The sequence below is a fragment of the Lonchura striata genome, chromosome 7 (assembly GCF_046129695.1).
Source record: "Lonchura striata isolate bLonStr1 chromosome 7, bLonStr1.mat, whole genome shotgun sequence".
NCBI classification, from domain to species: domain Eukaryota; kingdom Metazoa; phylum Chordata; class Aves; order Passeriformes; family Estrildidae; genus Lonchura; species Lonchura striata.
The window spans coordinates 25982065-25995682 of NC_134609.1; the positions used below are offsets into that span (position 1 = coordinate 25982065).

The window sequence follows — 13618 nt, forward strand, 5'->3', positions numbered from 1 at the left end:
AAGTGATGCTGTATGTAAATCCCTTCATATTCTTCAACGCTATTAAACCCAATTGTGTTCAAAGATGGAAAAATAAAATAGTAACTGTGACAAAATGTCAAATATAGGTATCACATTTGAAAAGTCATTAGCAAAGTCATCTATGAAAACATAGTCTATGGCTATTGGTTTAGCTTCTGAGCAATATTTCATTACTACATGAAAAAACAGATTTTCTTTCTTTTTATTTAATGGTCTTGAAAACACATAGTCACCAGTCTTAAAGAAAAGCTTAAAGAAAAAATACCTTATGAGAAAATAAGAAGTTACCTGATTAGTATTTGTAGAGTAGATCACAAAATCATGCAGTCACCAACCAAAATCCACTTCCAGAGGTTTTTATACTAAACCCATCAGGGTTACACTCAAGAGCCATGACAGTGCATGCACAGAGACCACAGTGACCAGCCAGAAAAGCAACTGCAAATTTACACTGTCACGGTGACGAGCCCCTGGCACAACCTTCAAAGGAGTTCCTGTGGCTAAAATCGTAACAGGAGCGGAGCTGAGTAAGCAAGAGAGCTCCTACAAAAGGTTGATTTTTGAATGCAGCACTTCCATAGTGCCAATACTGAAAGCTTTTGTAAGTGGCATGCCCTGCCGTTCTGATTGCTGCGAGTGCTCCACTCAGGTATCCATGGAAACTTGAGAAATAGATGTTAAATTTGTTGGATCTGTTTGGCATCAGGGAATGAGACTAGTTGCCAGTCAGCCCTGTCTAACCACAGGTATTCTGATCTTTATTCATTGAGATGGCATCAAGGGTCCTCAAATGATTATGAAACCCACCAAATGGTCCCGTTTCCCAAACAATGACAAAAGGAGGGGGCAAGGATGCACTGAAAAACTGTTATTTTAATGGTATTGTTTTCTCTTGAGAGAGAAAAATATCCCAATCCCTGTATTGAGGAAAGAGACACCCAAATATTCACTCTTCCAACGTCACAGGGAACAGGAAATAAAAGATACAAATGCACAGAACCTCGCAGGGACAGGTGGACATAGAGCACACAGGACTGTAAAAACCCTTTGAGAGAAACTGCTTCAACCCTAGAGATTGGTCCTGAATAGTACTGAGAACTAGGGATGTATCCAGAAATGGGCAAATGGAAGTTGTGTTCCCAGATCATTCCCTCTGGGAGAAGGAAGTGGCAAAGGGAGAACCAACAGAGAATTTATCTCTGCTTCCTTCCCCAAGGAAACTAGTGCAGGCTGGGCAGGCTCCTGCAATAGGAACTGATTTTCTTCAGAGAGAGAATGTGGCTTAACTCCCTCACATCACATGGAATTGCTATCATTGAACTGCATTCACATCCACACTTTTCTTGGACTCCAACTGGTATTGATTACTAGAAACCTCTTTCAATATTCCTCAGAAACTGCATCTGCAGAGCACAGCCTGAGAGTGTTGAGTTAAAAGCTAAAAGCAAAATCCTCTCCAGGCCTCCCATTCTTGCAAATGTAGGTACCCTTGGAACTGATCCATGTGCTCAGAGTCCAAATCCGTAAGAAGAGAGCTCCTGATCTGGGCCAGGGAGCACCCAGTGAGCCAGGGCAGGGGAGCACCAACACCGCTCACAAAGCCACACTGCTGTCCTTGACACGCCCTCGTGCAGCCCTGGGTGAAGAACAAAGGCATTCTAGGCTTTCTGGCCACCATATTCTGAGTTAGTTTATTTATTTGCTTACTTCTTAGAAATGACTGCATTTTCCTGTTCATTTACATGAAAACGTTTCTCGAATCCCTCTGGGACAGCCTTTGAAGGAATTTCCTGTTTTAATACTGATTACTGACACAGATCACCACTGCCATACTAATTTTAAAACACTGCAAAGTCGCTGTTTTAATAGCAGTTCTAGAAAAAATTTAAACTTGCATTTGTTTCTTTTAAATGCATATCACTATGATTCTTAGCAGCACAGCACACAGGCCAGAGCTGACACATTTTGAATAATGAGAGCTATGGAATGTTGTTCCAATATCAAAAATGTGCCTGGTCACTGAGGAAAGGCAGATTGGATGCAATGACCCAGGAGCCAGGACACTTGTCACAGCGAGGGAGAGGAAGCCTGCAGATCTGCCACAGGCATTTCAGATCACCAAGGCTCAGCCTTGGCAGCAGCATTCCCTCAGTGCAACACCAACATCTGTGACCTTACAGCACCAAACAGCTGCACACTCTGCAGTGGAACATCTGCGAAGCAAATGTACCATTTACAGCCACGGCCCGTGGACTTCAGAGCTCACCCCTGAAACAGACCCCAAGTCCTCCTGGCACCTCTCTCAGCACTGCAGAAACACCAATCCTTCACCCATCCTTCTTTTCAACCAGCCAGGCTGTTCAACAGAAACGTGACAAGTGCCACACAAAAAAAGCTGAGTATATAAGAAGTCATCTGTGGATGGACAAAGATTTCACTAAAGCTGCATAAAGAAAATATCAACAGCTAGTTCACTTAAGGAAAAATTAAAAAAAGGAACAGATGCAAACTCCCCAAAAAGGTCATGCTGCTTCAAACCAAATTAAGGTCATGACTGTTCTCATTCTAATCGAAAGTAGCATTGTTTGCGTGCATTGTTTTTATTCCTTCCACATTTTCTGGGAGCCAGCAAAGCTCTTTTAAATATCCAAAAAAAAGCCAATTTGCTTCTTCACAGTACCTACAGACTAAAACAGCCACAGGGAGAAGTTTCTAAAACCATAACTGGTATGCTCTTTGAAGTCAAATATTTGCGAAATCCCATCTGACACATCGTCAAAAGGCAGAACCAATTCAGAAAACTGACACAATGGGATCTTTTAATATTATTGTTTTAAAGTTAAAAGTACACTCTTAAGATTTTTTTAAGAAAGGGATGGTTGCTTTGTGCATTTATAGAGAGAACAGGTGAACTCATAGTAGAGGGGAGCAAAAAGGAATTAATCCCCTGGGAACAGCTTAGAAGAATAAGTAACTGGAAATTTTATGATATTTGACCAGATGTGTAGCTTGAAAAGGAAAAAAGAAAAGAAATCCAGACTTCATTGCAACAGCAGGTATTATGTCCAGAAGGGGCCTAAAAAATTTCAACAGCATTGCCATGAAAGTGGGAGAAGTTTGCCATGGCAGGTCACATCAACTCAACCAACAAAAGAATCATTTGGCAGAAAAAAAAGCACAAGATGAGACACTAGTCAAGTCCCATATAGCCCCGACCACCAGTGACACAGTTAGAAAGCAAAACATATCCTAAACCCTGACATGTTCATGAAGGGATCAGGTCTTTTATAGCTGAGGCAGGATTCTGGTCTTGCTGCACAGAACTGGCCTCCCAGAGGCTGCTCTAACTTGAGCTGACATCCAAGGCTGCAGCATCCTCTTCCAGCCCCTGCTGACAGTTGCATTTGACAGAAACCCTGGTCACTCCCTGTGGACCAGGATAAAGCCCCTTCACCCAGAAATGCATGAGCTGAAAATGCCTCTGCACAGAACAGAGCTCCAGGGGCCTCTCTACAAGCTGACTGAAGCTTTGGGGCAGACTTTGCAGGTACAGAGTAGGGCAGATCTGTTGAACACCAACTGCTGTCCCCATGGAAGTGAACTGAACATTCAGACTGAAAGCTTACAGGGTGCCTGTCACGAAGGAAAACTTGTCAGCTCAACCAGCATTACCCAATTAGAAGCCAAAGGCTTGAAAAATGCCAAAAATCAGTATAATTAGAAGCTTTACATGCAGTAGCTCCTGGGTATGAACAACTTCACTAACCAAGCTGCAGATACCGCAGTGCTGTGCTAAGTGGAGCTATAAAGATGATGGGTAGGCTCTGCATACAGCATTCAGCTATTTCACATACAGACATTTCTTTTACGCATTGTACTGTGCTGCAAGAAGTGGCTGCAGCTTCAATACTGTCAATATAACAAGCACTAAATCACACTTTATCCCTCAAGCCCTTTTTTCCCCTGACAGCCTCCACATTCCAGCGCATGGGAAGAACATAAAGATTTCTGGCATCACAAATCATTGCTTTACTACCTGGTCTTCTTCTTCTAACCAAATCCCTCCTGCACAGATTCTCCCTATGTCACAAGTTACTTCATTTCAGTATTGCATTGCACCAACCTTGCAACCTGGCAGAAAACAAAACGTGATACCTTGTCATCTGAAAGACAAATGTATCTGTCAGTCTATTCTTCCCTTTTTCAGCTGCATGCTAGAAAATTGTTACAGGTTACTTCAAAACAGACATTAGAGACTTCATTTAGGAAGCACTGAGAGAACATTTAGATGTGGGGAGGGGGAAGAACCCAGCAGAGCATCTTGAAGATTCAACTAGCTCCTAAGCAGTGTTTTCTGGTTTAGTTTGGGGTTCTTCAATAGACACTTTATGATTCTTTTTTTCCATTTACACTGAAATTAAGCTATGTCATTCAAGATGTTCCCCAAAACCTACTATAATCAAACTTAAACTTTTAAGTTTCCTCATACATTTCTGCCAGCACCTTTGGCTCAGCACTGCAGTTTCCTCAAGCCTTTGCAGCATACAGTGAGCAAGAATGGACGAAATCAGGCTGAGTCTGCATTTCCCTTAGGGTTATTCACCCATCTCATTTGTATCCTAGGAACCCTCTTCCCGCCCCCAGCTCCGTTCCCACACAAGCAGAGACCACCCCGTCCTGCAAAGGCTGTGGCGTTTCTATCGGATACTGTAACCCCAAACGGACCAAACCCGCAGCATCCTCGTTCAGGCAAAACACGATTCAGCTCAGCTCGAGTCAAGTCTGCAGAATTGGAGACATGTGGCCCCCTTAACGTGGTCAAACGGCGCCGGTGGGGGTTTCCCGCAGCCCTACACCTCGCTGGGAGCTGCTGCTGCCAGGATGCTCAGGCGTTCAGCCACGCAGCGCCGTCTCTCCCACCCGGCTGCCAGGTCTTTCTTTTCCAGTGCATCAGGCTTCTCGCTATACAGGAGCGCTGCCTCTATGTTAGCAGCAGCCCCCGAGCTCCAGCCCGAGCCCTCCTCCCTCCGAAAGGGAGAGACGCCGACCCGACCCGCGGGGAGGACGGAGCCACAAAGGCCCGTCCGGCGGGGATGCAGCGCCCCGGCGCCGGGCAGGGCGGGCCGTGCCGCCGCATTGTTCGGTCACCTGGGTCCGCCCGCGGCGCGGCGGCGGCTCCGCGGCCCCGCACGTGGAGCGGCGGCGGCGCTGCCCGGCGGGCGGGGGCTCCGCGCCGGGCCGCGGCCGGCCCTGCCCGCGGGGCATCCCCCGGCCCTGCCCCGCCTGCCGGGACGCTGTCCGCCGCCTCCCGCCGCTCCGCACGGGGCTCCTGCGGCTCCAGCCCGCTCTCCCCCACCAGCCGCCGGCAGCGCTCCCGCATTGCGGCGGGGCCCGCTCACCTGCGGCGCCGCTCCGCGCCTCCGGCATGGCCCGGTCCGCTCCCGCCGCGCCGGCGGCGGAGCTGCGCTGCCCGCCCGGGGGAGGCTCCGCTGCCCGCCCGGGGGAGGCTCCGCTGCTCGCTGCAGTCCCCGCCCCGCCGCGCCTTCCTGCGGCCGGTGCGGAGCCGGGGAAGCGCTGCCGCCCGGCCCGGCGCTGTCGGGCTGCCCGCGCCGGCTGCGGGGCCGCGCCGCCCCTCCCCGCCCGTCCGCAGCCGCACAAGGACGGCACCGGCGGGGGCGCCGCCCGCCAGCGCCGGCCCGGCCCCAGATGCGGATTTCACGGGCGCTGAAGCGGAAAGCCCTCCGCGGTGACAGCCATAGAAAGAGACCCCTGTCTGCGGCCGGAGGGGACACCCCGGCTCAGCCAGGAAAGGGTGCTGGGGTCCTGCAGAGACGGAGCGTGAGAAGGCTGCGGGGGTTACCCCACTGCTCCCCGGTTATCGGGGAGTGAGTCCGGCTAACCCGGACAGGCAGAAATCATGGACGGGTTCCCTGACTACACCCTGTATTACAGGGTGGCTTGTACGGCATGGGATTCTCTATACTTGTCTTCGGAGTGAACTCTCCCGCTTGATTCTGCAGTGCTGTCAGGCCAAGAACTTCTTGTTTCCAGTGATTTTTAGCTACTTGTCTCCAGGACCTGGGAGAGAGACACCCCTACTGTCACTTGATCAATGGTGAAGTTTAAGAGTTTACCAAACTAAATAAAAGCCATTACAAACACAAAAGCATAAAAATAAGGCTCCCATGAACAATCCTGAAGCCAGAAAAGGTTTTTCCTCTTGTCCACCCGTGCTTCTTGGCGTAATTGTCCTTTGCTTTCCAGCTTCAGCAGCCGTTCATCTTTTGAAAGCAGTGCTACTGTTTCTTGTGAAAAAAGTAAGGGCAAGAACAGCTTCAGTTCCTTGCTGACTCCTGGGCTCGGAAGGTCACCGATATCCAGGACAGTGTAAAATCCACCCAAAGTTCTCCCACGACTCCTCACCAAAGCTGTTGCTCACACAAGGTGGGATCCCTGTGGTCCCCCCGAGGACCAGGGAATTTTGAAGCAAAGCCCCCGGCGCTGCAGGTGCTTACTCAGCACCTCCCTCTATTTGTTGTTCCCTGGTTTCTTGCTCTCATGGCACTTCCTCTGTTCCCTGTGAGCTTTATTGCCTCTGAGGACTGAAGGTGTGGCACAAAAATTAAAGCAGTAAGCATCTTTACATCTGCACACCTGACTCATCTCAAAAGCCTTCACCCACCCTGCACACGCTTAAAAGACTGATCCTGAAATCCATTGTCTCATCCAGAGAAAATGCAGAACTCATTTCTCCCACCTCCCAAAATCAGCTGCACAAAGGGATTTTCTAAACTGTTGTGGAGGAGAGAGGGCAGGAGCTGGGATGGGGGACAGCAGCTCATTCCTCTGCTCACATCGGAGTAATCTTCTGTTTTGGGGGACACTCGGTAACGTGGGGATCCCTCAGACAATTTCCAAAGGCAAGGGCAGCGTGCAGTGGGACAGCGAGCACTGGGATTGCAGCTTCCTGCTCTTCCCTCAGCTCCACGCCAGGCAACAAAGGGGAACATCTGGCCAAGAGTCGGCTTTAATTACCTATTCAGAGTCAGGCTGAATATTTATGCTGTCATTAAACAGCCTCGGAAATAAGAAACCAAACAACTCTAATACTTGGTTTCCTGACAAGAGACTTAAATAGCAGAAAGTTTTGCTTCAGATTAAATGCACTACAATAGCAATTAATGGTAGGCTTTAAACATGTATTGAGGTAATTAACAAAAGCAGAGGAAAAGAAAAGGAACAACCAAGAAACTCGTAAACACATATCCAAATCACATACTTTCTGGGAAAAATAATGTAGTACTCAGGTTAGCTTTTTGTGATCCCTCAAGCAATAAGACAACACACAAAAATAGCATTTACTGGGTACAGACATCTTTCCGAATGTCATGGCAGTGACTACATTATTCAATATCAAGCCAGGTTGCCTAAGTTACACACTCAGCTGTAGGTGTTTTGAATAATGCAGAAGGAGAATATTTGAAGGCATGTGACTGACTGTTAGTTTCAGAAATTAGACCCTTTTCCAGAGAGCTTAGTATGTCCTTTTAAAACCTAATGAAAGGGACTACATTTTTTTAAAGAAAAGCATTTGAAGTAAAATTAGATTCTTAATCTTAAATATAAAATTAAGAACTGAACCCCATTAAATTTAATTTTGTTTTATAAAGGCAAAAATAGCAGAAAAATAAATTATAGAACGATAAAATAATTTTTTTTTTCTTGTCATGTCTCTCTCCCTTGGAAATGAAAAAAAAGGTACATTTCATGTAAAAGAAAAACCCTCTTTGAAAAGGTCACTGTCTCAAGTGAGCCTGCCCTGGGGCTGAAGAGGTTTCATTTTTGTCACTTACTCCATAGGAACTTTGCCATTCTTATGGTCATTTTGCAAGGTTGTTTGGAATCTGTAGTTTTAAAGATTATCTTACAAGCTTAACAGAAAATTAGTCAAAATACAGTGATTAAAATGTAAAAATGGATGGACAAATTTTAAAAGGATGCCACGAATACTCATCTTCATCCTCTGAACACCTGTTCTTACAAACGCTTTACCTTGTCCCTTGCACAAGAGTCAATTTTAGTGGGTCTGGAAAGAGTTTCCTTCTCAGGGAGCTGACATCAGCTGGCTTAGTACACTGCAGAGGAGTAGCAGCAGAAAGAACCTTTTTTTGACCCTGAAAATCAAAGTGGTTTTGTGTCAGACAAGCAAGGCACCCATCAGTGTTCAACTCAAGCACCAACTCAGTGTTATTCTGACCAGAAAAACAAGATTTCTGCAGAAGCTTGGGGCAGTGTCTGCTGTTAATTCCTCCTTGTACTCCTTGGGAATGAGCACCTCTCAGGAGCAATCTAGAAATGATTTCATACACTGTCCTCTTTGCAGCCTAGGTGACCCCAGGAGCTGCAGCCTCGATCCATTCCATTTATCTCACAAAGGGTTCAAACACACTGGCATAAACTGACAGTGCAAGACAAATAGCTGCTTAACCTAGCCCTGATTTTAGCAGAGCTACCACATGCATGTTATCCATTAGCATCAATAAAAATTTCATGAGAGAACTGGAGATCGGCACAGTGTCCTCTCAGGGCCATTCCCACACGTGGTAAGAGCTGCACAAGACTGTGTCTGCTCAGTGAAAAGAGCTGTGTGCTTCTCACTCCTGAGTGCAAGAGTCCAAGTGAGGCACTCGTGGGGTAGCACTGAAAATCAGTGAGCTGGAAACACCAGGCACAGAGATCTGGAAGAAATACAGTTATTTGAATATTGTTTTCAATGCACCTGGCAACAAAATGTCCAGGCATTGTCACAGGCACAGAAAGCAGTGAGCCACTGAAGCCAACACACAGTTCAGCACTGGCACCAAGGAGAGTTGAATCTTTAAATAAACTATACCACACTTAAAAGAATAGAAGGCAGGTAAGCATGCCTTGCATCTTGGCAGCTCAGGAACCTCTCATCAAGCCCTGTGTTCATCTGCTCAATTAAAATTCCTAGAGTAATGGTTTCTGACTTCACAATTTCCTCCTGTGTAGTTTCTGGAGTATCACTTAACATACAATACCTGGGTTTTGTTTGTCACCTGTATAACTGTTCTTGCAGTCTCCTCCTTCATTCCAGCTGTTCAATTTTTCACTTTTACAGCACTTTAACCTCTCCAGTTCTGCTTATTCCCGAGATAAAAGCTTAGAAATTATTTTTATTACAGAGCCAAATGGCAATCTGTTTCCCTAGATGCAATTTTATCTTCCCCCTCCCTAAAACCAGCCTTTTATTTTAATACTCAAAAGATCTCTATAAAGATAAGAACGAAAACTCTTCATCACTGTCACAGCCTTTCAATAAAGAAGCTTATTGTGCACTGAGGAACATGAAGGGTTTCTTCAAAAGGAGCTGCTTATATAATTTTCACCTGTCTTTTATACATTTCACATTTCCAGTATCCCAACATCTGTTGGAAGTGTATCACTCTGGAAACACTGCCTGCAAAGAATTCTCTTGCGTTTTTCAGCAGGATGGTTTTTCAGGAAAACTGCTGGGCTGGAGACACTGAAAGTGTGTTGTGCTCACAGATCTCTGGCTCACTTACTTATCTCGAGAGTACTTTCAAGTGTGACAGTTCTCACACTGTCTGGGTGTGACCAGCACTCCCAAAATATAAATGTTCTATAGTCTTCTCGTGGATCCAGTGGTCTGTGGTAGCTGCTGTGTGCACAGAACTAAAAGATTAGTTCAGCCCCAAAAATCTCCACTCATACTGAGTGGTCTGAACACCATTTTTTCCTTAAATTCATTGCCCTTCCTCTGTCTTGGATGTATTAAAGCCAAATCAAAACCAAACCAAACAAACAAACAAAACCCAAACCCACACAAACCTCAAACAAACAAACAAAATACCAGATGAAGCAGATTTATTATATAACAACATTGTCACCCTATCATTACTCTCCAAACATGCACCCATCCATATACAGTAAAATATGCTGTTCTGTCAAGGCATTTTTAAAATATCAGCCAGATTGTGCATCCATATTGGCTTGTTTCACTACTCATTTCTCATCACTCTAAAAGAAGCAAAGCTCTAAATGCATCAAACAATTAATTTAGTTTTGTGACACGGCTCTTTTGAGCATGTACATTGCTCAAGTAAGTGATGAGCATGTTGGTTCCCACTGAAGTCAATAAAAGTGGCAGATGGCTCAGCCACCTCTAAAATCAAGGAACTAGAGTTGAGTAGGACAAAATTCTGCAAAATAATCTATTTACTTCATGTTGTATTTCTCTGTTTCAGATAAAGTTTTATCACTCAGGAGGCAAGTTTAGGTATTGTTCACACCCTTGCTTTGCAGACTGCTTAACTGAATTATACAACATTAGTAAAATTATAGGGTTATTTCCAGTGTAAGGAAGGGTTCTATCCCTCAAGAATATCCTGCAGCAAGCAGCTCAAGGATACAAAATTTGCCAATGTAAAGGGGAAAGGACTCAGAAAATTATCAGGCTCATCAGGTGACATGGGAGTCCATTCTCTCTCTCACTGTGCACCTGTGACAGATAAAAATGTCATTACAGAAATACACAGAACATATGAGAGCTACCAGGCTCCTTCCTGAAGCTGCTGAAAGAAAAGGCAGCATGCTGAAAGACAAGCAACACATGATTGACATGATACCCAAAACAAATTCAATCCAAGGGGAAAATCTGAATCTAGAATTATATGTAGTCTCCACAGATTGACTGCTCATAAACAGACGTTTAGGTTTTATGGAGGGACATATCAGCTTAATGGTTTTGGGGATTTTTTCCTAAGGTGTTTGAGAAACTGTGTGGAGAATATCCAAACCTAATAAAAATGTCACCCAGATGCTCCAGATTAGAACAGAATAAACTGGAAAAGTGGGAACTGGGATGCACATCATATTTCATCCATCTCACACATCTATCTACCCATCCTAGCAGGGGGTAGAAGAGATCCCACTGAGACACACATGGCCAGAGGAATGAAGGAACTTTAAAGGCCAACTGCAGAAATGGAGGAGAGCAAAGTCATGGAGTAAACGAGAAATAACACCAGAAACTACTTGCATTATACAGAGGAACCTGTGGGTCCACCTAAGACTGGACAAACTGATTATTTTCTGGAGTAAATCCTAAGGAATTCCACTGACCTCCAGCTTCCATCTGACATTTAAATGCAGCAGGGACATTTTAGATTTTACAGGGAAGTCTGACACTCTTAATAAGGCCTGGTAAATAATTATTTTTTTATCATTAAAAATACATCTTGATAGGTTTTACAACTTTTAACATTTCATATATATGAGCATAATCTATATGAATCTTATATAGTTTGAATTTTACTTCTAAGAATATGATTCAAAAATAAAAGGCCAAGTTCTTGCAACAGATGTTTTACAAAATATGCCTTAGGAATGCTCATGAAATATAAATCAGCAGATATAAGTGATGTTGGATATTTTCAGAGCATAACTTATTTTAAAAAATATTTGGTAGAAAAATAAATTTAGAACATCAAATGATACTATTTATACAGTCATGGGCAGAAATAGCACAGTAAATCACACACAGGAAGGAAAAATAGAAATGCTTCTAGACATAGTAGAGATAGATATTTTAACATGAAGTATGTTCTTACAGAACATTTGAGTAAGTTCTGATAACTAACATCTTTGTAGAAATTAAAAGGCTAAATCATCAGTCAGTCACCACTGTGAGTCATTTATTTACTCTTGGTTAGAATGTCTGAAATAAATGGTGTCATGAGCATCACCGACATTTTCTCAAAATCTTGATGTGCTGCTCCTCTCTGCACATTCTCTTTTCATGCTACATATTTCTATTTCTGGAATCTTTAATGAGGGCATACACATATAAATGGAATATATCCCAAATATCCCAAATGAACCCAGTGAGGTTTTCCACTCAATGTCTAATTTATCTCGCCACAGGTTGCACAGACCTATGATGATTTCTTTCCTCCCTAATCACTAAAGGAAAGGAAATTCTGTAAGATTATACCATTCTATCACTTTTTTTAAAATCTCCCTGGGGAGACATCAGTAGCATTTTCTTTTTTTTTTACAATTTCTAAGTGTGGAGTCTAGTATGCTAAAATGAAGGCTATGAATCAATAAGTTGTGTTACTCCTGCAAAGATGAGGGAATGCCATGAGTAATAGCAAGTGAGTAAAAAGTCAAATTATATAATAAGTAACAATCAAACAGTCATCTAACAAAGGCATGACTATTTTTAAGAAAATTAATTCATCCTACAAGATTAGCATCACTGAAATAGCCAATATATCTAGTTTCTATAAATGAATACTGAATTAATTACAGCAGCTATATTTAAAAATGGAAGCAAAAATAAGCCATTTCCTGTATTTACACAAATGTAAATGAGAATACAATTTGTCTCTGACTTCAGAATTCAATAATTAAAAAAAAAAAAATAGCAGAACTCTACTGCCTTAAAATGGCCTTGTAATCAGAAACCATCATTCAAATCTTGCTTTAGTGAAGCCTAAATCTGCGAGTTGAAGAATTCCTTTATTTATTAATTCTCATTTAATTACAACAAACTGCACCAAAATATTTAAACTGGCACATACAATGCAAGAAACATCCTTCCTCCTATTTAATCTGTTGGATTTGCTTGAAGTATTTTCAATAATGATTTATTATTTCAGTCTTCTTTTCCAGCAGAAAAGAATGTTGTTGACATTCCTCTAAGCGTTTAACCTAAATTATAACTAAACTCCTCAGGTCTGGTAATTCAATAAACCAAGAATTTGTTCAGGAGAAACACTAATACTTGTTTAAATATTGTCAGTTTGTTAAACCTAACTACCAGAAAAATTATACTTTAATTCCTTGAAGAAACATAATGAAATCATATTAATTTGCTTTTTCATTGGTGAAAGAAGAATCCCATAACATTAACCCCATTAGTTGCAATAAAAGATCTGGTTTTTATTTCTTGGTGAAGGTTACCATTTAGAAAAAGACACAAGTTATTGTTTTACTACTCTGTGCATGTATGTGTGCCTTCTAAAGCCAGGATTTTCACTGAGCACAGGATACTGCAGGCCTTTTTGTACTTGACACATGACGGCAAACTTTGGTTACAGCTTCTTCCTCTGGATCCAAAGTCTTTTTAAATCAATGGAAAATCTCTCTGTGATTTTTTTTTAATTTTTTGATGTTAATAATTTTAAATCAAGTTAGGTGATAGCTGCCTTGGTGCTGGGAACTGTGTAATAGAGGGTGTAACATATGCTGATGTAATATACGTTTTGAATGCAGATAGCCAGCACATCCCTCACGTGTGCTGTTACACAGGAACTGGGTGTACATGTCACAGAATTTGGATTCAGGCTTTTTAAGAAGGCTGTTCCATGTCAGGAATTAGGATTTTAAGACACAGGTTATGCTGAAAAGGAGAGTGGATTCAGAATCCTGCAACAGCAGCAGATCTCAGGAAGGACCTTTGGAAACCCAGACAGAGGAAATGCACAGAGATCAATGCATTCACACCTCAGGTCATCTTTGTCCACCCAGGATCTCCTGGCTTTGAAAC

At 43.2% G+C, this 13618-nt stretch overlaps 1 protein-coding gene across 4 annotated transcripts in view; it reads right to left on the reverse strand.

The window, feature by feature from the left end:
* The window catches only part of HSPA12A (heat shock protein family A (Hsp70) member 12A), a 51042-nt gene extending 45506 nt beyond the window's left edge, over positions 1–5536 (reverse strand). The window contains exon 1 of one of the 4 annotated variants that reach the window (XM_021537274.2): positions 5421–5536. The gene's annotated coding sequence lies outside the window, so the exon portion shown is untranslated. Of the gene's footprint in view, positions 1–309; positions 609–4746; positions 5129–5169; positions 5194–5420 lie in introns of those variants that run through there. The other 3 variants (XM_077784713.1, XM_021537276.3, XM_077784714.1) reach the window with 3 other exon arrangements.
* Between the last annotated feature and the right edge of the window lie 8082 nt (positions 5537–13618).